The following is a 25,253-nucleotide window of genomic DNA, read 5'->3' on the forward strand; positions in this document are numbered from 1 at the left end:
AGGCCACGATGGGACTAGTGACCGAAACGTAGCTCTCCTGTTCACTGAGTTCAAAGGGTTATTGTGGCCTTTTCTGAAACAAATTTTCATTAGAATGCAATACTCCTGAAATACCTGACCTCATTCTGTTCGGTCTGGACCTTGAACTTTTTAATGAAACTTATTGAGAAAGGAGCTCTTGGGCCTTGCTGATGATTGACCTGTGAGAGCACAGAGCCAACACACAAAGCAAGTATGAGCCCAGCGGTAATAAACTCCCAGGGGCTTTCTGAGCTGGCCTGCAGCCCCTCAAAATGCTTTTATCTGACCCACAGCCCTGGGAGCTTTCTAAGCAGTCGATGCAACTGTTCTTTCGTTTCAACGAATACGTGTCAAAAGTCAATAGGTGCCGGGCGCTTCTCTAGATAACTGGCATGCTCTGATCTGTAGCTGACCTACGATTGAGAGGTACAAAAACTAAATGCTGTCGTTTGTTTTGTTCTGCCGGTGGTTTCCAGCTGGACTTTTCAGGCTGATCGCGCTCAAGAATCAAGCCAAGAGGTGGTTTTGAAAACAGTCTGATAAGTATCCATTGCAAGATAGTGAATTACGTATTTTATCAGGCCTGCAAAAGATAGAAGGCTCCTCTGTGTTCTAAACTTCCAGTAGGATTAGTGATCTTTTGTGAAACCTAGGTATGTAGTAAGAAGTGTGAGTCATAGAATTGCAAACATTGATCAGCTGTTTCTGCTCCTGGTAAGTTTCTTTAACAATAATCAGAGCTTTACAAGATGACAGAGTCATATGCAACCTGTGAGGGACGGTGGGGTTTTTTTTACAGGTTTCTTGAGATATAATCTACATGCCGTACAATTCACTCATTTAAAGGGTACAATTCAGGGGTGCCCGGGTGGCTCAGTCAGTTAAGCGTCTGACTTAGGCTCAGGTCATGGTCTCGCAGTCTGTGGGTTCAAGCCCCACCTCAGGCTGTGTGCTGACAGCTCAGAGCCTGGAGCCTGCTTTGGATTCTGTGTCCCTCCCTCTCTCTGCCCCCGCCCCCACTTGTGCTCTGTCTCTCTCAAAATAAATAAATGTAAAAAATATTTTTTTTTAATTTAAAGGGGACAATTCAGTTGTTTCTGGTATATTACCTTCATGTTTTTAAATTATAGTAAAATTATAGTAAAATACATATGACATAAAATTTGCCACTTTAACTGTTTTTAAGGATACAATTAAGTAGCATGAATTACTTTCACAAATTTATGCCACACCACTGTCTACCACCCAAATATTTTCATCATCCCAAACAAAAATTCTATAACCATTAAACAAGAACAATTTCTCCCTTGCCTCCACGCTTAGTAACCTCTCATCTACTTTCTGTATGTAAATTTACCTCCTTATTTCATATAAGTAGAATCATGTAATATTAGTCCTTTCACATCTGGCTTATTTCACTTAGAATAACGTTTTCAAAATTCATCCATAGCATGTATCAGAACCCTTTTATGGCTGATGCAATAGTATGTTTTAAATCCCTCCTATTTTATTCTCTATCTCTTAAATATACTTGAACTTTAAAAAAAATTTTTTTAACATTTATTTATTTTTGAGAGACAGAGCATGAGCAGGGGAGGGGCAGAGAGAGGAGACACAGAATCCGAAGCAGGCTCCAGGCTCTGAGATGTCAGCACAGAGCCCGATGCGGGGCTCGAACCCACGAACTGTGAGATCATGACCTGAGCTGAAGTTGGATGCCCAACCGACTGAACGACCCAGGTGCCCCAGTATACCTGAACTTCTAACCTAGTCATGAAGGAATCTTCCAGTATTCTCAGTCTGATGATATTTTTACATTTAAGTTACTTGAGGCATGAAGAGACTCAGGAACTTACTTATTTTCAGTTCTTTAAAGGTAGGGCCATAAATTGATCTTTTCAGAAATCTTTTTATCCTCATGTTCAGTCCAGGTCCTGACACAGAGCAATCAGTCAATAAATTTCTCTTCAGATGGACCGATGGATGGTTTTTAAAGTTTTGCTTTTAGGTACCAGGAAAAAGATTTTAAATAAAAAAGAATCTGGTTTTAAAATTTTTTTAAAGAATATGGTTTTTATGCTTTATTTCTTTATCCTCCGGAGCAATGATTTTTCTTTTGACATAAAAACTGATAGTTATAATCAGGGCACCTGGGTGGCTCAGTCAGTTAAGCCCCCCTGACTCTTGGTTTCGGCTCAGGTAATGATCTACCAGTTCGTGAGTTCGAGCCCCTCCTGTGGCCCTGTACTGACAATGTGGAGCCTGCTTGGGATCTTTTCTTCCCCACTTTCTCCCTCTCCGTCTCCCTCTCCCTCTGCCACTTCTCTGGTCACACACTCTCTCTCTATCCAAATAAATAAATAAGCTAGGGCACCTGGGTGACTCAGTTGAGCGCTTGGTTGAGCGGCCGACTTTGGCTCAGATCGTGATCTCGCGGTTCATGAGTTTGAGCCCCGCATCAGGCTCTGTGCTAACAGCCCAGAGCCTGGAGCCTGCTTCAGATTCTGTGTGTGTCTCTCTCTCCTCTCCTCCCCTACTTGCTCTCTGTCTCTCTCTCTCTCTCTCTCTGTCTCTGTCTCTCTCTCTCTCTCGAAATAAATAAACATTAAAAAAATAAACTTTAAAAAAAGTAATAGTTGTAATGATTTCACCCTCCATAGAACCACAAAATATGGAGCGTGGATCTGTTATATAATATAAATATTTCACGGTGAAATGGTAAAAGTTGACTCAAGAAATCTGGCAACACCTAGTTCGCGTCTTTCGTGAATGTTTAGTGATGTCTTTTAATGGGAGTGATGGGAGTGTCCCAACGCTGAGCGGTGTGACCTGACACTAGCCTTTTCAACCCACAACTGCCCTCGGCCTTGCCTACCTGGTTGTTCTTTCTCAGCACTGAGCTCAGGAACTGAGAGCAGACTGAGGCGGAAGCTACTACGCCTCGAGAAACCCTTTTACACCTCCCCGGGGGTAAGGAAACCGAAGGCCGGGGCAGATTTGGGTGATTTCACTGTTTTGATCTTTAAATACAGACATAACTATACTGGTGCCAGCTCTGTCCAAATAAAGTCAGGATGCGTACCTTTATATGGGGGCAGCCCCCCACTCGGCACGCTAAAACCAGCTGTGATTGTGCTTGGACTGTTGCAGACGTCGTACAGGACAGGGGAGGAAGGTTGAGGACGGCTGTCACAGGCTGCCTTTGCTGTAGGTGATTTCCCCACCCCCTTTCTCAAAATCTAATCAAGGACGAACAGTTGCAAGTTTCAGATCGCAACTAAGTTGTGTGCTTTGTTGAGAGAGAGCGTGTTCGTTTTAGTTCATGCCGTTATTTTGGAAATGTGGCTCTTTGTGGAAGCCCCTTGACCACCTGAAGGACTTGACTGTGATGCAGCAGGAGCATTTATTCCCTTTCCCTGTGGTCCTCCCTCCTCACCTAGACGATGAGCCCGGTGACTTCAGAACCGTGAAATGCAAGGTGTTATAAAGCAGGGAGCCTGGTTTTCATCTATGGCCTGTGTAATCTGTCTTGATGCTTTGTAAGGCATACCAGGTACTTAAGTTATTATTGCTTTTTACATTTCAAAGGCAGACAGGGCTGCCATTGGCCTAAATATAAAATAATAATTTCTGACTGTAGAGCCATACACCCTGTAGTCGAAAAGAAAGCCCTTCCTTCCTCATTTCTCAGTGACAGCCTGTAATCATCTCTGAGTAATTTTTAAGATTCTTTCTAAATCACCATCCCCTTCGTTATGTCGGCTGGAACAGCTTCTCCTTGCATCAGTTGGAGTGATTCTCATTCCTTCCCAAGCCCAGCCACCCACCTGGTAAGAAGAGGTCGCTGTAAATCTCAGCCAACGTTCTTTTTCCACAATTACGCTGGGTAGGAAGTCAGACGATAAAGTCCGATAACCCACCAAATACTTATTGAGGACCTTGGAGAAGTTTCAGGTGGCTGTTAAAGAGGTTATAACTGAGTTCTACCCAAACCTGATTTCCTCATTCAGCTCTAGCATAGACTTGAAGGAAGAGAGACTGCGTGGGTGCCTCTGGGTTCCTGTCCAGCCAGGACGTGGCCCGTTTCTTTCTTTAGGACTGGGTAGAGTTTGAAAATGCCTGGTCAGGCTTTTATAAATTCCAACTGGAATGTTCAACCTTACCCCATATTTGGCCTAGCAACTGTGGGCACGGACAAAATGAAAACTGAGAAATTGCGCATCGCTCTAAACAAGTCAGTCAGAGAAAGACAAATACCATAGGATTTCACTCCTATATGGAATTTAAGAAACAAAACAGATGAACATAGGGCAAGGGCGGGGGAAGAGAGGGAGGCAAACCATAAGAGACTCTTAACTACGGGGAATCAATCAACTGAGGGTTGATGGAGGGAGTTGATGAATTGACGGAGGGTGGGGAATGGGCTAAATGGGTGATGGGCACTAAGGAGGACATTTGTTGTGTTGAGCACTGGGTGTTGTATGTAAGGGAGAAATCACTAATGTTTACTCCTGAAACCAATATTACACTACTTGTTAACTAACTAGAATTTAAATAAAAACTTCAAACAAACAAACAAAAAAAAAAGAAAAACGGCACATCACAGCTTGGCGTATGGTTTGCGTATAACTAAAAAGTTTTTTTATCTTTGTAAGCCAAAATTCGTATTAACCCCCTGTGTAATTAACAGTAATGACTAAATATGACAGTAACACTTTAGAATGATGCTTCTGTCTGTCATTGTTTCCTGATAGAATGTAACAAGCTCTTATACTCTGACCTATACTAATTTTTCTTAGTTTAAATGAGCTATATAAACCTTTTCCCATATTTGCCCATAATTAACTATGCAATTACCACTTGATAAGAGCCCTTTATTTTAACTAGAATAATCATAGGGCTTATAATTCAGTAAATATTCCCAGGGCAACCGCTCTGTGTAAGACTAACGGGCATGCTAGAAAGATAAAAGAATTACTAAGGCTTGTCCTTTTTTTATTGAGGCATAATTGACCTGTAACATTATATCAGTTTCAAGTGTACAACTTGATCATTCAATATTTGTATATATTGCAAAATGATCACTCTAAGTGTAGTTAACATCCATCACCGTATACAGTTACAGAATTTTTTTCCCTTGTGGTGACAACTTTTAAGATCTATCTAAAGCTTACCCTCAACTTCAAAAGAGTGTTTATGATCTAGGGAAAACAAATGTAAAGAAATGCAACAAATATAATATGAATAGACAAAATTAAGTATAATATGAATAGACAGAATGAAGTGCTAATGGTTATCCGAGAAACAAATGATTAATTTTATGAGACATAGAGACGCATAATTTTAAGAGAGCATAGAGTTTCCCAAGTAAGTAGAACTTAAATTGGGCCTTCCAAACCATTGAGGATACGTTCAAGTCTGAGATTGAAGGCTTAAGAAAGGAAATATTTGCTCTTGTTACACTTCCAGTCTCTTTGATCTCATGAAGGTTCTGCGAAGTCAAAGTGAAGATTTGAAATCAGTTATATACTCTGAGGAACAATTATGTTATATAAGCAGATGCAAAGGCCCCAAGTACCCTGTGATCTCCATATTTACAGAAAGTGGGAAGCATCCCAAGGGCAGGCACTAGACTGAGCAAAGACACAGATGTGTGAAAAGCTGTGGCCTTAGTGAGCAACATTGAGTTGCCCAGTATGGCTGCAGTTCTGGACAGACCCTGGAAGGCCTAACTGCCCAGAGAAGGAGTTGGGCTGAATTTTCAGACCAGAGAGAACTACATCAAACTTTCCTGGCAGGGGGTAACCTACATCCTGAGTTTTAGAGGAGAGCCATGAGGAGAGATGGTTTGAGGGAGCAAGAGATTGGACTTAGCGAGAGTACTCGGGAGGTTATTGGAATGATTCAGGTCAAGATCACGAAAGTAACGGGAGAGATGGGATGGAGAGAAGGGATATAAACTTAACTGATTCTATGTTATGGCCTGTGGAAAAGTTATCATGGCTGTTCTTGATGGAGCTCTGTTGTCTCAACGATTGTACCTGTGGGATTTTAGTTACAGAAATGACCGAGTAACAACACAGACTAATGCCACTCAAAGGAGATTTTTTATTACTTAGATTTCCCGAAAGGAGGGCCGTGGCCTGCCGTGCAGGACCACCTGGGAAGCACCAATGTCAGTCGGGAGGCAGAAAGGAACCAGAGGAAAGCCTAGGCCTAGCCTTTATTGGGGTTGCCCATGCCAGGCAGGGCAGGCTAAACAGCCTAGGATTGGCTAGTTCGAATAATCCCAGCAGGCCTTGGGACATGGGGATTGTCCCTCGCTGTCTGGCCCCTGACCCTGGGATGAGTGTAGAGCAGGAAAGTATTGCTTTGGTACCTAAGAGTTAGATAAAGAGGTGCTTCCGAGTACGGGCTCTGGATCGCAGGGGAGATGTAAACCACTTTGGCTGTTAGTTTGGCCCTGTAATTAACGGATGCCAAGTAGGCGAATACAGAAGCTAAGAACACACAAGTTAGAAAATTTATGTACCAGGACGCTTGGCTAAATTCTTTTCGTGCTTGGTCTCACTTAATCCTCTCAGCAACCCGCAGCAAGTGCTCAATTGTCCCCATTTTACGCATGAAGCAACTGAGACCCAAAGCAAGGGTCGTCAGTTCAACAACTTACCTAAGTTCACACAGGTAAGAACGATTCTTCAAGCTGGATTCCAGCCTCGGCATTATCAGCTCCAACGCCCTGCTACTGATCTCTAGGCTCCGTGGCATGTGACCAGCTCTGCTTGACTATTCCTCCTCACTCCAGCCTCAGGACATGAGACTACCCCTGCTGAAAATGAAGCGGTGGAAACCTGTGGAAGCTTCCCCAGAACTCACCGGGCCAAGGAACAGGGGTGAATTCATGTGGCCACTGTCCCTCCACAGGTCTTTCTGTTTCTCCCTGCTTTGTCAGAATAGTGTAAAGATGCCCGTATTGTGCACTGGTGGCCTGCCTTTCGGCATGTTAAAATTACTTAAGTACATTGTGTGACTTGATCACTGTCTTCTCCCTTCCTGGAAATTGCTTCTTGACTTTTGGCTCCTCTCTCCCTCCCTCCCTCTCTCTCCCTCTCTCTCTCTCTCTCATCATTCTAACTCTGGGTCTTGGAAGCTCTCGTGTCAGCAAACAAAGCCCTTGGCACATTGCTCTCTCCCCAGCATCATCAGTCGATGATCCTAATTGCCTCTGGAATAATCTCTGAATTCGCCGGGATAGCCTGTGAGGTCCTGCATCAGTAACTGCCCTGTTTGGTCACGGTCCAACGCACGTCCTTGGTTCATGCCAGCCACTCCCCGTGAGCTCTCTCTCTCTTCACAGCCGCCATGGCTTTGTTCTCTTAGACTCAGCTGCCTTCTCACCCCCTTCTTTCCGTGACTCTTCACCCGTCACTTGCCTGAGGAGTCAGCTCGGGGCTCAGCCTCTGTGGGAAGACGTCCGCACGTAAATCATGCATCTACGAAGCCTATACTTTGCGCCAGCTGTGAGGGGGATGCGGAGCATGAGAGGCCCAGGTCAGGAATTCAGGGAGGTCGTGACTCGTTTGACAGGCAGGCTAAAGTGGAAAAAGATGCAAAGAACACGTCCAGAAAATGGGGAGTTAGACGCTGTTCCCCACCAAACCGGCACCTCTTTGTACGTAGTTCTTACTTTGCTTTGTCTTCATCTTTCTACCGGCTTCTGACTGTTTGCCTGGGAGCTTTGACTCTCCAACAGGACGGTGGGCCCTCAGAGAGAGGCACCTCCAGTCCAGTCATAAGAGACTTTGCCGAAGGAACATGGCGGAAACTGCCGTTTTCTCTCCCCCGTGCGTTCAGTTCCGCGTGGACAGTCCCCGTCCTCTTGCGCAGAGCTTTGCACAGGGAGTTATCAGAGCCGTGGGAGACGTCTCCGTCCCCGCATCAGACCGGCTGGTTCAGAGGCCACTTTTGCCGCGTCCCAGGTGTATGGCTTTGGACAGTACGGAATCTCTCAGTGCTTCACTTTTCTCAAGTGCAAAATAGGGGCGCTAGCAATGCTTACCTCTTAGACATGTGAGAATGGCGTGAGGTTTTTTTTTTTTTTTTTTTTTCAACGTTTATTTATTTTGGGGACAGAGAGAGACACAGCATGAACGGGGGAGGGGCAGAGAGAGAGGGAGACACAGAATCGGAAACAGGCTCCAGGCTCTGAGCCATCAGCCCAGAGCCCGACGCGGGGCTCGAACTCACGGACCGCGAGATCGTGACCTGGCTGAAGTCGGACGCTTAACCGACTGCGCCACCCAGGCGCCCCTAGAATGGCGTGAGTTTTAACAAATCTGCAGAATGGCACCTGGCACATAGTGAGAAATCGGGAAGTGTCAGCTCTCATTATTAGCTGGTACCGTGTGGTCCTCGTGACTGAATGTTGTCTTTGAGATGCGTTCTGGTCAATTCCTAGTAACCGGAGCTGCCTAAACCTCCACGTTATCGCTTCCATCTATCTTCCGTGCTAGGAAGTCTTTATAAAACCAAAGTTTAAAAACTTCAGCATAAACATTTCCTCTGGAATACTAGAGTTATTGGTATTTCCCGATTCCTACATTGACAGTTTAATGGCCAACAATGGCTTTAAAAGAACTGGGAGGACACGCGGCATCTGGTAGGCTCCATATTGGAGTTCCTGTTGTGTTTTTGTTTCCATGTGAACCTTATTTTTTCAAAAGTTTATAAGCCTTTTGCTCCATGGTGAGATTCAGCAACAAGTTTCCGTTCCAAAGAACAACATTTGTCCTACTTGAGAATTGACCCCGCTTTCCATTCTGGTTGCAGAGAAGTTGCTCAATGCTTTATGCTTCTCGACCTTGAATTGAGCTTGACGTTTTTGCATATGTAATGTTTCATATCTGGCCGTTTTGAGAAACTTCTCAAAGACTGTAAATACAGCACATTGTCCTTTGTCTTTTTGTTTGTTTGTTTGTCTTTGTCCTTTGGTTTTTAGCTGCTGAGTCGTCGCCTTTAGTTGGCCTTTAGCTGCGCTAAGGATGTAGAAAATGTGAGGCATTTACTAGAAATATTCAATCACTCTGTAGTTTCTGTTCTACAGACTAGGATCCTTGACTGCAGAAAGTATTTCTTCCTCACAAAGAAAACTTCTGATTCCCCTTTCCTTGAAACTTTAAAGTACAGGGCAATGGTTGAGAATACGGACACTGGAGTAAAGCAGATCTGATGGAACCCTGGCTTTGTGCTCAGCAGTAGCACCTGGGATGCGTTACATAGCTCGCACGAACCTCAAACTGCCCATCTTTGAAATGGGGATAAGCAAATTCTTACAAGGACTGAGAGAAACAGTGCATTTCCAGGGCTCACAACAGTGCCTGACAAACACAAGCGCTCAAATGTTCACTGCTGTTGTTTCGCAAAGATCTGACCGTCCGGTTTCTATGATGAATTCTATCTGGTTGCTGAAGATTTCTGGGAACAAAATGTGCCCTTCTGGAATGGAGGGGGGTTTTGTGAGGAAATGTCTGTATAGTAACCAAGTGTAGTCACAGTACTTAGGAAGAAGGAAGGGAGAAGACCCATCAAAATAATAATTCAGATTTAGAATTTTCACCTTAACGGTGCGAATTGATGGTTTTCTTGGCGACTTTCACAACCAATTGGGTGAGCTTGGGGCACCCTATATAAGTTACGCAGGGAGTCCGGAAAACTGGTTATCAACCTAAAACGGTGTCAAAAGCCCTGGCTGTGTATCGAGGCTGTGATGAGGACGAATTGAGTGTACAGAAAATGTTTTAGAACCACTCCCCTCTGTAACTATTTTTAAAAGGCCACATGTCCTTTAAATTATTTCTTCGATGATTTCAGTTGAAAGTCGAGGAAGCGTGGCAGTGAAATTCACCCTAAAACCAAGAGACCCTCGGTAGCGCCGTGGGCGGGAGCAGCAGAGGGCTTCGTGAGCGAGGTCTCTCCTCCTCTCCCCGAAGCCTCGAGCCACTTCAGGCCTGCAGGGCTACTGGGCTGGCAGCTCTGGAATAATCTGCAGATGCCAATTTGAAGTCAGAGGATGACATTTAGACGCGTTAATCTTGCGCTGAAGCGCTTTGAATAACTAGTTACCCGCATACACCGATGCACACACGCTTCTCCGTTCTTTGGGGACACATCAGTGCATGTTCCCCGTGGTCTGTTTTCCTTCAGCCCCGTGGATCTCACTTTGTGGCTGCGTCCCTGAACAACATCTCTATGCAAAACGCACGGAAGGAGTCTTAAGCCGACCAGAGTTTGAATTATGAATCCCTGATTCATGAGCATATTTTTGCCAGCGCTTTTTTAAGTCCAGAGATACAAAACTCTGTGCAGGAGAGAGAGGTCTCAAGGGAACTATTTTAAAGGTATTCTTAGTGTGCGTGACACGGAGTCCGCTGATGGTATGTGATGAAGGTTTTCGAAATCCACTTGAAAGCTTTTACAGAGATGGCTTTCTCTTTACATGTTATTAAAGAGAAGACTTTGTTGTCTTTCAAAGGATAAAATTACAAGCTGAAATAGAATGTATTTGATGGTTTGATTCTGAAAAAGTAAGGACCATCACAAACAATTTGTAAATTCTTGAACTTAAGAAAAATGCACAAAACGGTACATTTCCAACCACTTGGACCTACAGAGCAATTCAACACACTGTAGGCAATGGAGACAGCACTGAACTTGGAGTCAGGCCTGCAGTTCTCAAGCTCTGTGCCTTGGGCAGTTCATTTGAATGCTGTCCCAGTGTCCTCAGAATCTTTGTGAGGTGGCCAAGCTTAGGGCACCAGCCCTTGAAGGAGAGAGTCCCAGGTGGGCAGGGGTGTTTGGGGGGAGGAGGTGGGGTTTTCAGGACACTCCACTGGGATGAGTAGGGATGCCCGGGGGACTGGGGGGGCTGCACCAGTGTGGTCCAGGGCAAGCTTCTCCTATTTCAGAGCCCTGCCTAGGGCTGGCCCTGGAAGGGGAGCGGGGGGAGCTGTCCGCAAAAGTTCTGCTTGGTCATTTGGAATTCAGATGACCCCAGCGGGGGTTGTACAGTGGAGGGGAGTTTGGGTCCTCTGCCTAGTGAAACATCTGTTTACTCTGGCTGGCCTTGCTGCTGGGAGATCCACGCCGACGGATCCCCACCATGCAAAAGGAAAATGCCGCTTTTGGTTTCTAATACCAGAGCGGCGTTCTTAGGGCGAATAATCAAATATGTCACCCCGTCATTACCTGCTTAGGAAAGTACTTCTGGGATGGACTCAGAGAATCTGCTTCTTAGAAGCTTCTGAAGACATTTTGTTCTTCTTGTGGGCTGCTGCTGCTGCTTTTTCAAAAAAATATTGCAGCTAAAGACCAAATATTGGCAGACGCATCAAACGGGGAGGTCAGTTGTGAACTACCTTGTGTTATATCAGTTTTGAAAGATAGTTGTTAATGAAGGAAGTTGTTGGCCTATCTGTGGTTTGACTTCTTTTTTTTTTTTTTTTTTCTAATGCTTCTTTATTTTTGAGGGAGATAGAGCACAAGCAGGGGAGGGGCAGAGAGAGAGAGAGGGAGACCCAGAATCCAAAGCAGGCTCCAGGCTCTGAGCTGTCAGCACAGAGCCCAATGCGGGGCTCAAACTCACGAACCGCGAGAGCGTGACCTGAGCCAAAGTCGGATGCTTAACCAACTGAGCCCCTCGGGCGCCCTAGTTTGACTTCCTAACCTGACTGTATATGATGAAAATAAGATACACAATTACCTTACCTATTCCAGCTAATTAAAATATTCAATTTTAATATTTTCAAATATACATGTATGTGTGTGTGTGTGTGTGTGTACACATACATACAAGAATGGTCAAGGAAGAATACTTGGGGAACCTTTAATGACTTTAATGACTTCCTATAAGACTCACTTATAATGAATACAATAATGGGGGCTTCTAAAGATTACTTTTAATTTGATTATAATTTTTAAGCATAGTCTCTGGAAAAAAAAAAATCTTTTAAAGGTCTTTTTTTCAAGGAGAGTCTTATTTAAGTACCACCAGATGGTTCGACACTGGCGGTCATGTTCATTGTCTTTACATCTCCCTTTTGTTTCTTCCCTCTGTTCTTATGTCCTTTACAACCAAAACGCACCTTAAAACTAATGAAGTTCGAATGACCTTCGTGATCTGGACTGATGTCAGCGTCCTGGTTTTGTTTCTGCCCTATCGTCACGCAAAACATTACCATTGGGGGAAACTGGGTGAGGGCTACAGGAGACCCCCTTGTATAGTTTTTTGTTTTCTTGCCGCTTCTTATGGACTGATGCTTATTTCAGAAAATAATTTTTTCCAGGTAACGTTCTTTAGAGCCCTTACCTGAAAGTCTAGTGCCTAGCAGGTATTCTGAAAAGGTGCTTTGGTTCAGTAAGTGACTACCGAGTATTAAGTCCTGGGAGGTTTTGTGGGTGACCTTATAATTACCTCATAGATGTTGATGCTCCTAAATGCTTCCCGAATGTCATGCTCTTTAAATCCCCTTGCTAATGGGGAAGAGAGAGTTCTGGTTTTGAGATCTGTCTACTCACTCGGGTCATGCCATTTCACCCTACCTACCTGCCTGCGCAAATGGGCTAGTAAATAACCCTTGGGCTCTGTTAAATAATAGCAGCAATGATGTTTAAAGCTGGCTGGCACTCTGGGCACACTCCATGTGTGCCAGGCTCGGTCAGCCTTACGCTCATTAAATTGCATAAGCCTCTGAACGCCCTGTGACGACACGAAACACTAAGCCACTTTGAATGTGGCAAGTTTAAACAATAATTAAACAATGTCCCGACTTTCAAAATAGTTCACTCTACCGGGGATCGTGATGAAAGATCCTCTTCGGAGCAAATAAACAAAAAAGTTCCTTTTGAATTATAATGTAAACAAAAGAAAACTTTGAAACGGTCCCGTCGTCCTTTTCTTCTGAGAATAAATACTGGCAATTATTCATGACCCCTGCTTCTTTTGCTAAAACTCCCGCTAGGGTTAGCATTGAAAGAGCCAAACGTTAGATTATAAGTTTTTGGTAAATAGCTCAGAGTGAGAATAAGGCTCACTATTGGCAATAAGCAGGATCGTATCGTTTCAGAACGGTTGGATACAGAGGTAGGTAGGGTCATAGTGAAGTACCAGCATTACAGTGAATCGTGATGCAATGTGCCTGCTTGCCAGAAAGAAGCTTCCAGATGTCTCAGCTAAACTAGAAGGAGGAGAGCATCCCATGACTGTATCCAGGACTGCTCTAGCAGGCCTCCCAGTCTCCCTCAGACTCTCACTGTTATGGAACAGCTGGTAGCCACCATTTACTGGGAAGATACAAAGTGAGAAGAGCCAAAACCTCCTTCTGGCTCAGAGAGTGACTGACGAGGTCATTGGTTCTTAAAATGTATTCCCAAGACCAGAAGCATCAACACCATCTGGGAACTTGTGAGAGATTCTCAGGCCCCACCCCAGACCCACAGAATCACACTCTGAGGGCGGGTCCGAGCAGTCTGTGGTGAGCAGGCCTCCTGGGTGATTCTGATGGTGAGAGCCACCGGCCTACCTTACCTTGGGTGATCTTCTTCCCAGGCTTTAGTTTCTTCCTCTGCAAAATGAAAGATTTATAGTAGCTGTTTTCCGAGGCCCCTCTCTAAACTTCCAAGGCCCACGTCCCAAGCTCTCCAATTCTATAAATCTGTGGTGTGAATGGACACATCCTGCAGAGTTGCATAGTGAGAAAGAGGGCAGGCTCTGAAATCCAACTGCCTGGGTTCAAATTCTGGTGCCTCCACTTGGTAGCATGGTACACGCAAGCAGCCTACTGAAGGTTCCCGCTCGTGAAACTTTCTTTAGGAAGGCGTCGGTTGTGGTTACGGATGCACGTAACACCTGTGATTGCGTCCGTGTTATAACTGGAAGAAAATGAATATAATGAGTTTAGGCTTACTTGCGTCTGGGGTTCTTTTTAATCATTTGACGATAGTCTATCCATAATGGGAAGAAAACTAACGTGATTGGATGCCTCCCGGTGCCGTGCACCGTGGTGGATTTAAGTCTCCTGTCACTTAAATCAAATGGGAACCCTGTGAAATAAGATGGTCCCTGATTTTAAAGGGACCGAGTTTCATTGAAATTCAAGTCCATGATCGTACAGTAAGTTATAGATCCGAGATTTGAAATTAGGTGTATTTCACTCCATAATTCACCCCTCAGCAGCACTAGGTTAGCCATTATATCTTTAAAATACAAACTAACCAGCCGAATAAATAAAATAAAATATAAACTAAACTTTCAGCCACAAGGCACAGACATCTTTTGGCTCTTCACCAGCGTGACTGGATAACACGGTGGTTCTCAAAAGCTCCAGTGCGTGGAACATCTTCTGAAGGACACTGGCAACTTCTGACCATCAACAACGCTTCTCTCCTTTGTGCCTGCAAAAACCAAAGGACTTCACCTAGATGGGTGTGTTGCCCTTCACCATTCTCCCTATCTGTGTGGCCTTCATCTGAGAAAATGACTGGTGTACTTGGAAAGGTCCCAGCTGCCAGGGAGGGACAGCCACACCCAGGCTTTCAGACTCACGACGAAGAAAATCATACTGCCTCTCTCCTTACAGACCTCCGTCCCAGAATTTAAAGATCAAAGCAAGTTAGGAGACACAGAATTCTCTATAAGGGCTTTTAGATTTTGACTCAATACCTGAAATATTTTATTCTGTCCATTAGAAAAGCCCTATTCCACTTGAAGGGTACTTCTTGTAGTATTTCTTTTTTTTAATCGAGAAAATAGGGGCAGCCGGGTGGCTCAGTCGGTTGAGCGTCATCCAGCTCAGGTCATGAGCTCACGCTTCATGCGTTCGAGCCCTTCGTTAGGCTCTGTGCTGACGGTGTGGAGCTTGCTTGGGATTCTCTGCCTCCCTCTCTCTCTGCCCCTTCCCTACTTACACGGATGCTCTCTCCTTCTCTCTATCCAAATAAATAAACTTAAAAAAAAAAAAAAGAATCACTTTAAGAAAAAAATATCCTAGTGTTTGGGGCCCACCTTCCAGACAATATGCTGTTTTTAAAATCGTGTCTGATGGTTGTTTAATATCATGATTTTAGGAGACTTGCAGAGCTTTGTGTGGCATTTTTGCATAGTTGAATGTATTTGGTGCCGTTCAGTTTGCTTATTTATATATTATTATTTCTGACAATGTAACTCAATTAATTTCAAGTGTTATTAGTTTGACTGACTTAGTAGAATCCTCACTTTGGCGATTTTCATGAGTGATTTTAAAAAGATTTTAACAGTAGCCAATATTTATTTTCTATAGGCCCTTGAATTTCAGGGTTGAAAGTATCCTCAATGGTTGGTAATCCAACTCCATTTTTTAGCTCTTAGGATGCTAAAACCCCATCTTAGTTGGTTCTTGGAGGAGAGGGAGCAGGTTCCCAAGCATGAACCCCTAGTGTCCAACCAACCTCTCTGGCCCCTGCGGGTGGATGTGTCCACAGCACAAAGGTCCTCTTAACTTCACCTTTGCTTCACACAAAATCTTTGTGTGGTTTCCTTGCAGTGGAATTGGACTGATCTCTTGTGGGTCTAAAGGGCCCCTCTCGTCCTTCTAGAACCAGCCCAAGTATGAAACTGAAGCGAATTTTCCTACAAAGTCCTTTGCCTCTGACTCCAACCTTTCTGACTAGTTCTATTTATAAGCTTCTGTCCCCCTTTTGGGGAGCCTAATGTTAAGCGTTTGAGGTCTCTAGTTTTTCACTGACCCCATAAGCTTTTCCTCTTTGGGGTGGTGGAATAGGGGAGGTTGAGGGAGAGGTTTGGGAGCTGGTAACAGACTTGAGCCCCTCCCCCCCCCCAAAATAATGACCCTCAACCTTTACAGTGACAAAAATCACCGGGGAGTTAGTGACCAATGCCCATTCCAGGCTCTGTCCCTAAAGATTCTGATTTAGTGTCAGGGCCCAGCAGTCGGGTTGCTTATTGAAAACACAAGCTGATGGCGATTGTATTCATCTACTCAGGCTCACGTACAGGATACCCCAGACTGGGTGCCTTAAATGACAGACATTTCTTTTCTCCCATTCCTGGTGGCTGGAAGTCCAAGGTCAGGGTGTCAGCAAGGTAGTCTCCGGTGAGGCCTCTCTTCCCCACTTGTGGACAGCAGCCTTCTCTCTCTGTCCTCACATGGTCTTCGCTTTGTGTGGGAGCAGAGAGAGAAAAAGACCTCTGTTGTCTTTTCTTCTTAAAAAGACTCTAGTTCTATCAGATTAGGGCCCCACCTTATGACCTCATTTAACCTTCATTACCTCCTTAAGCCCTATCTCCCAGGGCACTTTGGGCTTCACCGTGAATTTGGGGGCGGGGAGGACACATTTCAGTCTGTAACCTTACGAGGTGCTGTGCCCTGAAAAAATGCTGGTTTAGAGTGTGGACTAACAATCACAGAATTCATGTGTCAAGTATTTGGTTGACAAGACCGTATGGCAACTGGTGTATTAAAATATCTAAATACATTAAAATCCCTGAATTTCTACAAAAGAACGAAATGCAAAGTATATCTAGAAGGTGTGCTGTTAAAACACTCATTTTCATGAATTATACACGGTTTAGCTCATCTTCAAGAGGAACTTTTAAAAATTTTTTTAATGTTTATTTTCGAGAGAGCACAAGTGGGGAAGAGGCAGAGAGAGAGGGAGACACAGAATCCAAAGCAGGCTCCAGGCTCCGAGCTGTCAGCACAGAGCCCAAGCCTGGGCTCGAACTCGCGAGCCAGGAGATCGTGACCTGGGTCAAAGGACGCTTAACCGACTGAGCCACTCAGGCACCCCTAGAGGAACTTTTTTAAAAAATAAAACTATGGAATGGGATTTATTGACACAGAAGAGAGAAAGAATCCTCAGCTCTCTAACGCTTTCTTCTCTCAGGCTTTCCAGAGAAGCATCCCAGAAAAAAGACAAGGGTGCCAACCTGTCCTCACTTGGCCTGGAGTGGGGTTTCCCCAGACTTGCTGTGGCCCTCACCGTCAATGTCTAGGCCCACCTGAGCCTGAACCCCCCGGGGCTGCGGGGGGGGGGGATGGGCAGCTAGGAGGTGTGCTGAAAACGCGTGGCCTCGTAAACACGTTTCACAATTGTGCAATGTAAGCGAGTTAAGTAGTCTGAAGTTTGTTACACTTACTTGATCCACCTCAGTCTAGAATCTTTTTCCCTCAGGGAAGCTTTTAGCTTTCGGCTTTTCTGCCACATCAGGATTAGGGGAAAGTAGCTGGTTTTGTTTTCCCATCCCCTCACCCATTCCCTCCTCCTGGTACTCCTGAGGGAAGCTATCACATATCAGAGACATTTCTTCTTCAGAAAGACTTGGGTATGCCCGCAAATCCTCACTGAGGCCTCTGTGTGTTAAAATTTTTATCTCCAGGGTTCAGAAAGAAAGAAACACTGGTAAAGGGTGCAGGATGGGTTTTTTTTTTCCCCCCTTTCCAGGAAAAATGCAGATGATTAACTCATGCCTCTGGGTGTCTCCTTAAATGCTCAATATCAAAATGCACCAATGCTCTTCCAAGTTAGGGGGACTGTTTATTCCTCCTATTTTCTTGCCCAATCTTACAGCCTTTGTTTATTTTGATGGTACTGGGATCGCCACATTTTTTTTTTTGGTTTTAAACCTTATTTATTTTGAGCGAGAGAGAGAGAGCAGAGGAGGAGCAGAGAGAAAGGAAGAGAGAGAGAATCTCAAGCAGGCTCCACGCTGTCGGTACGGAGCCTGACGCAGGGCTCAAACCCACGACCCGTGAGATCATGACCTGAGCCGCCATCAGGAGTCAGAAGATCAACCAACGGAGCCACCCACGCGCCCCCCGGGATCTCCACTTCTAGGTCTTAACTTCTGCCCTATTATTTTTATTTTGAGTTACAACAGAAGTAATGTTTTATGAAGCGAGGATATGATATGTTAATGTTGACATTTAGAGCCCACCTTGGCTTGTTCAGAAGAGTATCACCAACAGATTCTCCGCTTCCATAGCTGTACAAGGGTCTGTGGATGGCAGGGACCCCCACGTGCTGCCAGAGCACGGAGTGTGGCATCCTTCTGGGGCCACGGTTTTTGTCTTCCCGTCCCAGGGCTTTTAAATGTCAAAAACTTAACAATACTTTTTCGCGCGTTTGGTTTGGCAGAATTACCGATTAAATTGTTTCTCCTGTCGTCGTTCCTTCACCGAGGACCCTGCACAAAGTCTAAACCTTACGGCTAGGTTTGCGGAGACCTGGAAGGGGAAAGGTTTTGATTAATAAGAGGGGTGGAAAAACAAAAATGAGAGCTGATGAGGTTAAGTGGTAAAGACGATTCCAATTTCCTGACCTGCAAGGGACATGTTCCTCGCCCTCCGCTGTAAACCTTTGCCCACACTCCCCTTACTAAATCTTTCCGTGGTGGTTTCTCGTCTTACGGCACCTCTTCCCCCTCAGGCTTTTAGAGAGAAATGACAAGTGATATTTAAATTCTTTATGTTTCATATTTTAATGTTTGTTTATTTTTGAGAGAGAGAGAGAGAGAGAGAGAGCAGGGGAGGGGCAGAGAGACAGGGAGGCACAGAATCCGCAGCAGGCTCCAGGCTCTGGGCTGTCAGCACCGAGCCCGACGCAGGGCTCGAACTCACGACCTGTGAGATCACGACCTGAGCCAAAGTCGGATGCTCAACTGGCTGAGCCTCCCAGGCGCCCCACTTTACGTTTCATTTTTATATGACCTACAAACCGTCGAGAAGTAAAGTGTCCTTGCCAGATTATTTCCGGTAATCTGGTCATTCTAGGGCTACTAACCTAGTATGCAGTGTAGTCTTCAAATGGGGTCGTGTATGTGACTCAGAGTCAAGTGCTCCCAGGCTCCAGGGCCAGGCAGGTCACGGAAAGGGGTGAGGGGACGTGCGCAGTACTGAAAAGGGTGGCGGGGACCGGGACAGACTGGGAAAGCGCGCAGCCAGCGTAAAGGGAGCAAGCTTAGCACCCCCATCGCTGCTGAGCAGGAAGGCGCCACCAGTGGTAACTGACGTTAATTGTTCCTTTATTTGCTACTCTCCTTTCCCAAGTTAAAAAAAAAAAAAAAAAAAAAAAATCTGGATTTTTATGGGAAATATCCTGATGTTAAAAATGTTGTTCATCAATTGAAAGGAATTGAAAGAAAGTCTTCACCTCACACTCTGCCTGCTCAGCCTCAGATCATAGCTTCCAGGGGAGACTCACGCCAGGCCTCACCAGCCCTGGGGGTGTGGGTCAAGTCACGTTAATTAAAAGACTAAACCTTGCCGGTTCAGTGTCCCTTCCCACCAGGACAGGTAGAAGACCTCATCTCCTTTCCGTCGACTCCTTTCCCTCTATTTCCCTCCCTGGCTCCCTGTTCCCCCTGCCTGCGCTGTCACTGCCCTTTGTCCAGAATGCCTCCCTTCCCAGGAGCCCCTGCCCTGAGATATCTAGCGTCCGCGGTTGGCCATCCAACCCCCGTCCCAAGCTGCTGGTGCTCACCTCTCTCTCTCTACGGGGAAAGGGTTCCCTTCCTCTTATGTTTTCTTCCCTTCCATAGAAGAGCCCCACAGCTAAGTTGCTTGAGATGTTACAGCTGCCCTCTCCCTCCCTTCCACTCTCTCTTTCTCTCTCCTCCTCTGTCCCCCTCTCTCCACCCAATTTCCATGGAGGCTTGACCAGGACACTCATTACAGTGAATTTGTTCTAACCACCATGATTGCATGTGTGGAAAGTATATGAGCTCCTAGGATAATTTAGAACGAGCCATGCTTGTCATTATCTGTGTGTTATCAGAGCATAATTTTTGCAGTCGTATGGTTACGTTGACTTTTACGTTACCTCTATTCCACTATGCCAGGAGCGTCTTTGGGCAGGTACTCAGTAGGGATGCAGCCCCAAATGATATACTTCTGTGGTAAAATGTGCTATTTCATAATCTATGTTCTAACCCGGTCTCCAGAATTGCAATTTTGCAGAAAGTAGAGATGATGTTGGTGAGGAAGTAGAAAGCATGGGCTACTGTCAGATGATGTTGTTAAATATTCTTGTGGGGAATCTTTCTGTTGATCTGTTGAGCGAAGGGACCCACACAAATTCTGTCGCATAAGGGATCGTAGGTGATTTTAAGCGATTTCCCTATACAAATGCCACATGTTCCTGGTGTTTGCATCGATTCATGGTTATGTGACCATAATAGTGGGGCCACATTTAAGATCCTCAAATTATTTTTTTTTTCAACGTTTATTTATTTATTTTTGGGACAGAGAGAGACAGAGCATGAACGGGGGAGGGGCAGAGAGAGAGGGAGACACAGAATCGGAAACAGGCTCCAGGCTCCGAGCCATCAGCCCAGAGCCCGACACGGGGCTCGAACTCAAGGACCGCGAGATCGTGACCTGGCTGAAGTCGGACGCTTAACCGACTGCGCCACCCAGGCGCCCCTAAGATCCTCAAATTATACGAAAGCCTCAAGAGACACTGTGTGTGGCGTTAAGAAGTGGGGCATCGTGTCAACATTCCACCCAAAGCCATGGACTCTTAGGTTTATAGATTTTAGAAGCGTTCTTAAATCTCGTAGACTCCTGCGTTTTCATTGGGGACCTAGAGAGAGGTTGGTAACTTGCCCAAGAGGACACAATTGTCAGTAGAGCTGAGATTCCACACATCTCAACTCAGGGCCTTGTGTCCTTTCCACCCATCATTTCAGGAGGAGTAAATGATGGTTTGGATTGCATAGAATAAGTTCTGTTTGGGGAGTGACTTTTATTCTCACACCGCTAGGGTGGTAACCGACAGTCCTTGTGAAATCAGCTCCCCGGTACTCTCAGGGCAGCTTAGTTCATTGGGGTCTGCCCCCTTGTTATGTCCTAATTTTCACAGACTCCCCAGCAGATGTCATGTTTGGAGCCACACCGGCACTAGGAAGTTGTCCCTCACTTTGTATCTCCTAGGAAAGGTGACCAGCTGGGCCTGGGAAGTGCTCCAGGGTCAAATGCACGCAGTCAATCCCTAAGTCCCCTGGAAGTAGCAAAGGCAAACAGAGTGGGGGTGACCCCCTCCCCCATTCTGTCCTTTGGTGACCCTTCTTGTTTTAGGGCTCCTCTGATGTTCATTTTAACCTGATTATACTTGGATAAAAATGCTGGGCAGGGACATTGACAGCGTGATACACCGTAACCATACCTTACAAGGGGCCCTGTCCAAGTGGTTGGGCAAGGACAGAGTCACAGACACTGCCCTGGCAGCTCTGCGCAGTGTCTGGAAGGGGCGGAAGAAGAGTCGAGAAGAGAGGGGCTGGTACGTTCAGATGGGAGGATGGGATCACCCCAGAGTAGGCAAAGAAACTAGAACACGCTTTAATAAGAAGTATGCAACCCTAGTTACTTAATGCAACAGTATATTTGTAAACGAGGTTGTCCGGGGGCAAAACTGTCCGCTCCAGTGGCCACTGTGGGTGAAATGGAAAGTATACCAGCAGTTTGCATTTATGGGACATGCAACCACCTGGATGGTCTCTCTCTTCCCTCTGCCTGGCTTCCCCAAGTTAGCTTCTTCTCAGCCTTCAGACGTTAGTTCACACATCCCTCCCACAAGGCCGCTTTCCCTGACCGCCCCAAACCAGGTATGGTCCCCCTTTATGTGTTTCCATTGCACCCCGTGCTTTCCTTGCATAGCACACATCTCATATAGAATTCATCACTCCTTCATGTGATTGTCCAGGGTCTGTCTCCCGGGGCCACATTCTGTGTCTTTTGGAGACGGGGCGTTGTTGCTGCCTCTAAAAATATGGCCTAGGAGGAGCAGGGAGAACATTTACTCCCCAGAGGGATGGTGTCTTTTTCAACACTTTTTACAGTAGTAAGTCGGCATAAAGATTAAAATTCTGAAAATACTTTGGTGGAAGCCATAGGAAGGCAAGATCTCGAGACTCGTGGAGAAGGTGGTCACAGGGTGGCGCCATTTTTAAGCACACTCTCCACAGCGCAAGGGACAACAAGCCATTCCCACCCCACTGAACCCTGCCTCCAGGAGTCACTTAGGGTACTTACTCAATAAACATCTGAACGAAGAGGCAAATACAGTGGGAGACCTGATAGCATCTCAAATAATCAAGGAACTTCAAAATGGGGGGTGAGGTGTGATCTGTCTTCGGTTTCCTGAAGTGGTCCTTGCAGAAGTTCAAGAACTTCAGCTAAAGGTGAGAAAATACTCTAAAGATTAGGACCGCCCAAAGTGTAATGGACTCTTTGAGCAGGGATCAAATCGCCAGTAACTAACAGGACCCAAGCAGAGACCGGGCCTTTCTGGGGAGCTACTCTTAAGTGATTGTTTAAACGCCAGATAAGGGATTAGATTAGAAAAACTCAAAGTATCTTTCCCATATTGATGTACTGTTATCCGAGGATTAAAATCCATATATCCCTTACTCAAAAATAAACTCCATAAAGGCAGGAATTGTTAAGTGTTCATTGGTGTATCTTTTTGCGCTTAAGACAGTGCCTGGCCCATAGTAGCTCCTTAATAAATATGGCTGAGGCAATGAATTGTATCAGTAGACAGCAAATTCAGAAATATATTTCTGGCATAGAGTAGGTTCTAAGCAAATGTGTATTTCGTTGAGCTGAATCAAGCAGGCCATAAATCAAAAAAGGGCTTAGATTTGACAGTATTCCACCCAGTAGAAACCTGATGGTCAGCATTCTGACTAAGCATGGGAAGTGCGACTGCTATCAGCTTTTCAGACCAGAGGTTCTGGAGTTAAGTATAAAATTGTAGAGGCGTCTGGGTGGCTCAGTTGGTTGGCCTTCCAGCTTCGGCTCAGGTCATGATCAAACGATTTGTGGGTTCGAGCCCCATGTTGGGCTCTGTGCTGACAGTGCAGAGCCTGCTTAGGATTCTCTCTCTCTCTCTCTCTCTCTGCCCCTCCCCTACTCACGCTTTCTCTCTCCAAATAAATAAATTTAAAAAATAATTTAAAAAAAAAATTGTACCAGCCAGGGACCTGGCAAGAAACTGACGTAGCTCAGCTGGTTCAAATGGAGGTTGTTTTTTTTTAACGTTTATTTTTGAGAGACAGAGAGAGAGCAGGAGTCGGGGAGGAAGAGAGAGAGAGGGAGACCCAGGAATCCAAAGCAGGCTCCAGGCTCTGAGCTGTCAGCACAGAGCCCGACGTGGGGCCCGAACCCACTGACCGTGAGATCATGACCTGAGCCGGAGTCGGATACTGAATCAACGGAGCCCCCCGGGCGCCCCTCAAGTGGAGATTCTAACGAAGGGGTTACTTTATTAATGGTGGTGTGCAAAGGAGGCAGCAAGGGTCTAAAGGACCCAGAGACTGAACCAACAGCAGGCAGCCCGACACTGTTCTTGGAGACAACCCACAGGGACCCCCAAGGGACACAGGAGCCCAGTGAGAGCCAGAACCATGGAGGCTGGTTGCCACCAGACCCCTCATCAGCCAGGGCGTGGGAAGAAATGCCCCCCTTTCCCTCTCCTCCTACCTCATAATATTGGGGCTTCCGGTGAGCCAAACCCAGCTTAAAGCCAGCTGGCAGGGGGCAGAGGGCGCAGACCTGGGCAGAGCAGGGCAGAAAAAGATCGGGGGGAGGGGGTGTGGAGGCGTCAGCACATGGGAAAGAACCAGCACATAAATTAACTTTGTTCTTCTACTTTGATTTCACAAGCAATACATATTCATTAAAGAAAACGTAGAGACGGGGCGCCTGGGTGGCGCAGTCGGTTAAGCGTCCGACTTCAGCCGGGTCACGATCTCGCGGTCCGTGAGTTCGAGCCCCGCGTCGGGCTCTGGGCTGATGGCTCAGAGCCTGGAGCCTGTTTCTGATTCTGTGTCTCCCTCTCTCTCTGCCCCTCCCCCGTTCATGCTCTGTCTCTCTCTGTCCTAAAAATAAATAAACGTTGAAAAAAAAAATTAAAAAAAAAAAGAAAACGTAGAGACTAAATCAGTGGGTCATGAGGGGTCTCCCCCACAATCCCACCTCTCAACCGCCAGTACGAATATTCTGGCTTTTTCTCCTTTTTTTTTTTTGTTTTTTTTTGTTTTTTGTTTTTTTCTGTTTTTCTTTCCTCTGCTTGTATAGGATTCAAAGATTTCTATTCAGAATAAACCAAAGTGAATTGGGTTACACTTGTTTCTTGGCCTAATTAGGATTAAACCTGTAGCCGAACAGAGAGCTGTTTCCCTTCCTTTGTTCTCTCAACATAAACAAGTTACTTCATGTATCTCTGTGGGAACTAGGAAGCAGGCAAGCGCCTAGACTCACAAAAACTTCCAGCAAATTTGGCTCTCCGCCTGGTTACCAAGTAATTAAATGTAAGACGAAGGATGAGTCCAACGGAGCTCACTCTCCAAGACTGAAAGGAGAACCTAAGTGCAGGCTGCCTCACGGAGCTCGATTTTACCGTCAACATGAAGGTACCATCCGATGTTAATATCGCTTGAAGGGCAGCCTGAAAATAGGAGCAGAGGCAGGTTAGGAAAACGGAGCAGGTGCTTATGTATAGTTTCTAGTGACAGCTGATGCCTAACGCTCCTCCCACCTGTCATTAACTATCTAATGCACGTCCAGTCCCGCTAGGCAGGAACGTCCAGAAGGCAGAGCCAGCGTCCCTTCACCGAGCCAGCACAGAACCTGGTGTCGGCTAGGTCCCCAGCCCAGTGAAGGGGGGTGGTTGTTACTGTTGAAGTCAAGAAAAGGTGTGAAGGGAAAAGAAGGGTCAGCAGGTGGTTGCTGTGTGTGTGCCAAAGCTCTAACAGGCAAAGATCAGTACCCACAGTAACAGGTGGGTGTTTAAGATCCTTGTGATAATATCATCTCACTCAGCAGCCCTCATTGCCTTCTTTAGTTAAACAAAGAAAAGAAAAAAATCCTGGAAGGTAATAAATCGTCGCAACTCCTTGAGAGAAGACTAAGTTCTGCTTTTCTGGAATGGGATCTATCCTTGGCCTTTTATAAAGTTCTGCCTGAATGGGATCGGGCTCGTGACTTGGTGCCGGAGGCCCACCCCGCTTCAGTTCTAGAAATTAGATCTAGAAATTAGATCGCCTCCCCGGTAATGAATCCATTTGCTCTGACAGGGTAAGCCCTCAGCCCCTGTGACATTGAAGGTGGCCTTGGGATTGGGGGAGGAGATGGATGGCGGCCACCCTAAAGGATGGCACTTACCATGGGGAAGATTCA

The 25,253-nt window shown here is 45.8% G+C and overlaps 1 protein-coding gene across 4 annotated transcripts in view; it reads left to right on the forward strand.

Moving 5' to 3' along the window:
• Positions 1 to 25,253, forward strand: part of PLEKHG1 (pleckstrin homology and RhoGEF domain containing G1) — a 237,615-nt gene that overhangs the window by 93,970 nt on the left and 118,392 nt on the right. The gene's annotated exons all lie outside the window — the stretch shown is intronic.

Source organism: Leopardus geoffroyi, chromosome B2, assembly GCF_018350155.1.
Source record: "Leopardus geoffroyi isolate Oge1 chromosome B2, O.geoffroyi_Oge1_pat1.0, whole genome shotgun sequence".
Taxonomy (NCBI): domain Eukaryota; kingdom Metazoa; phylum Chordata; class Mammalia; order Carnivora; family Felidae; genus Leopardus; species Leopardus geoffroyi.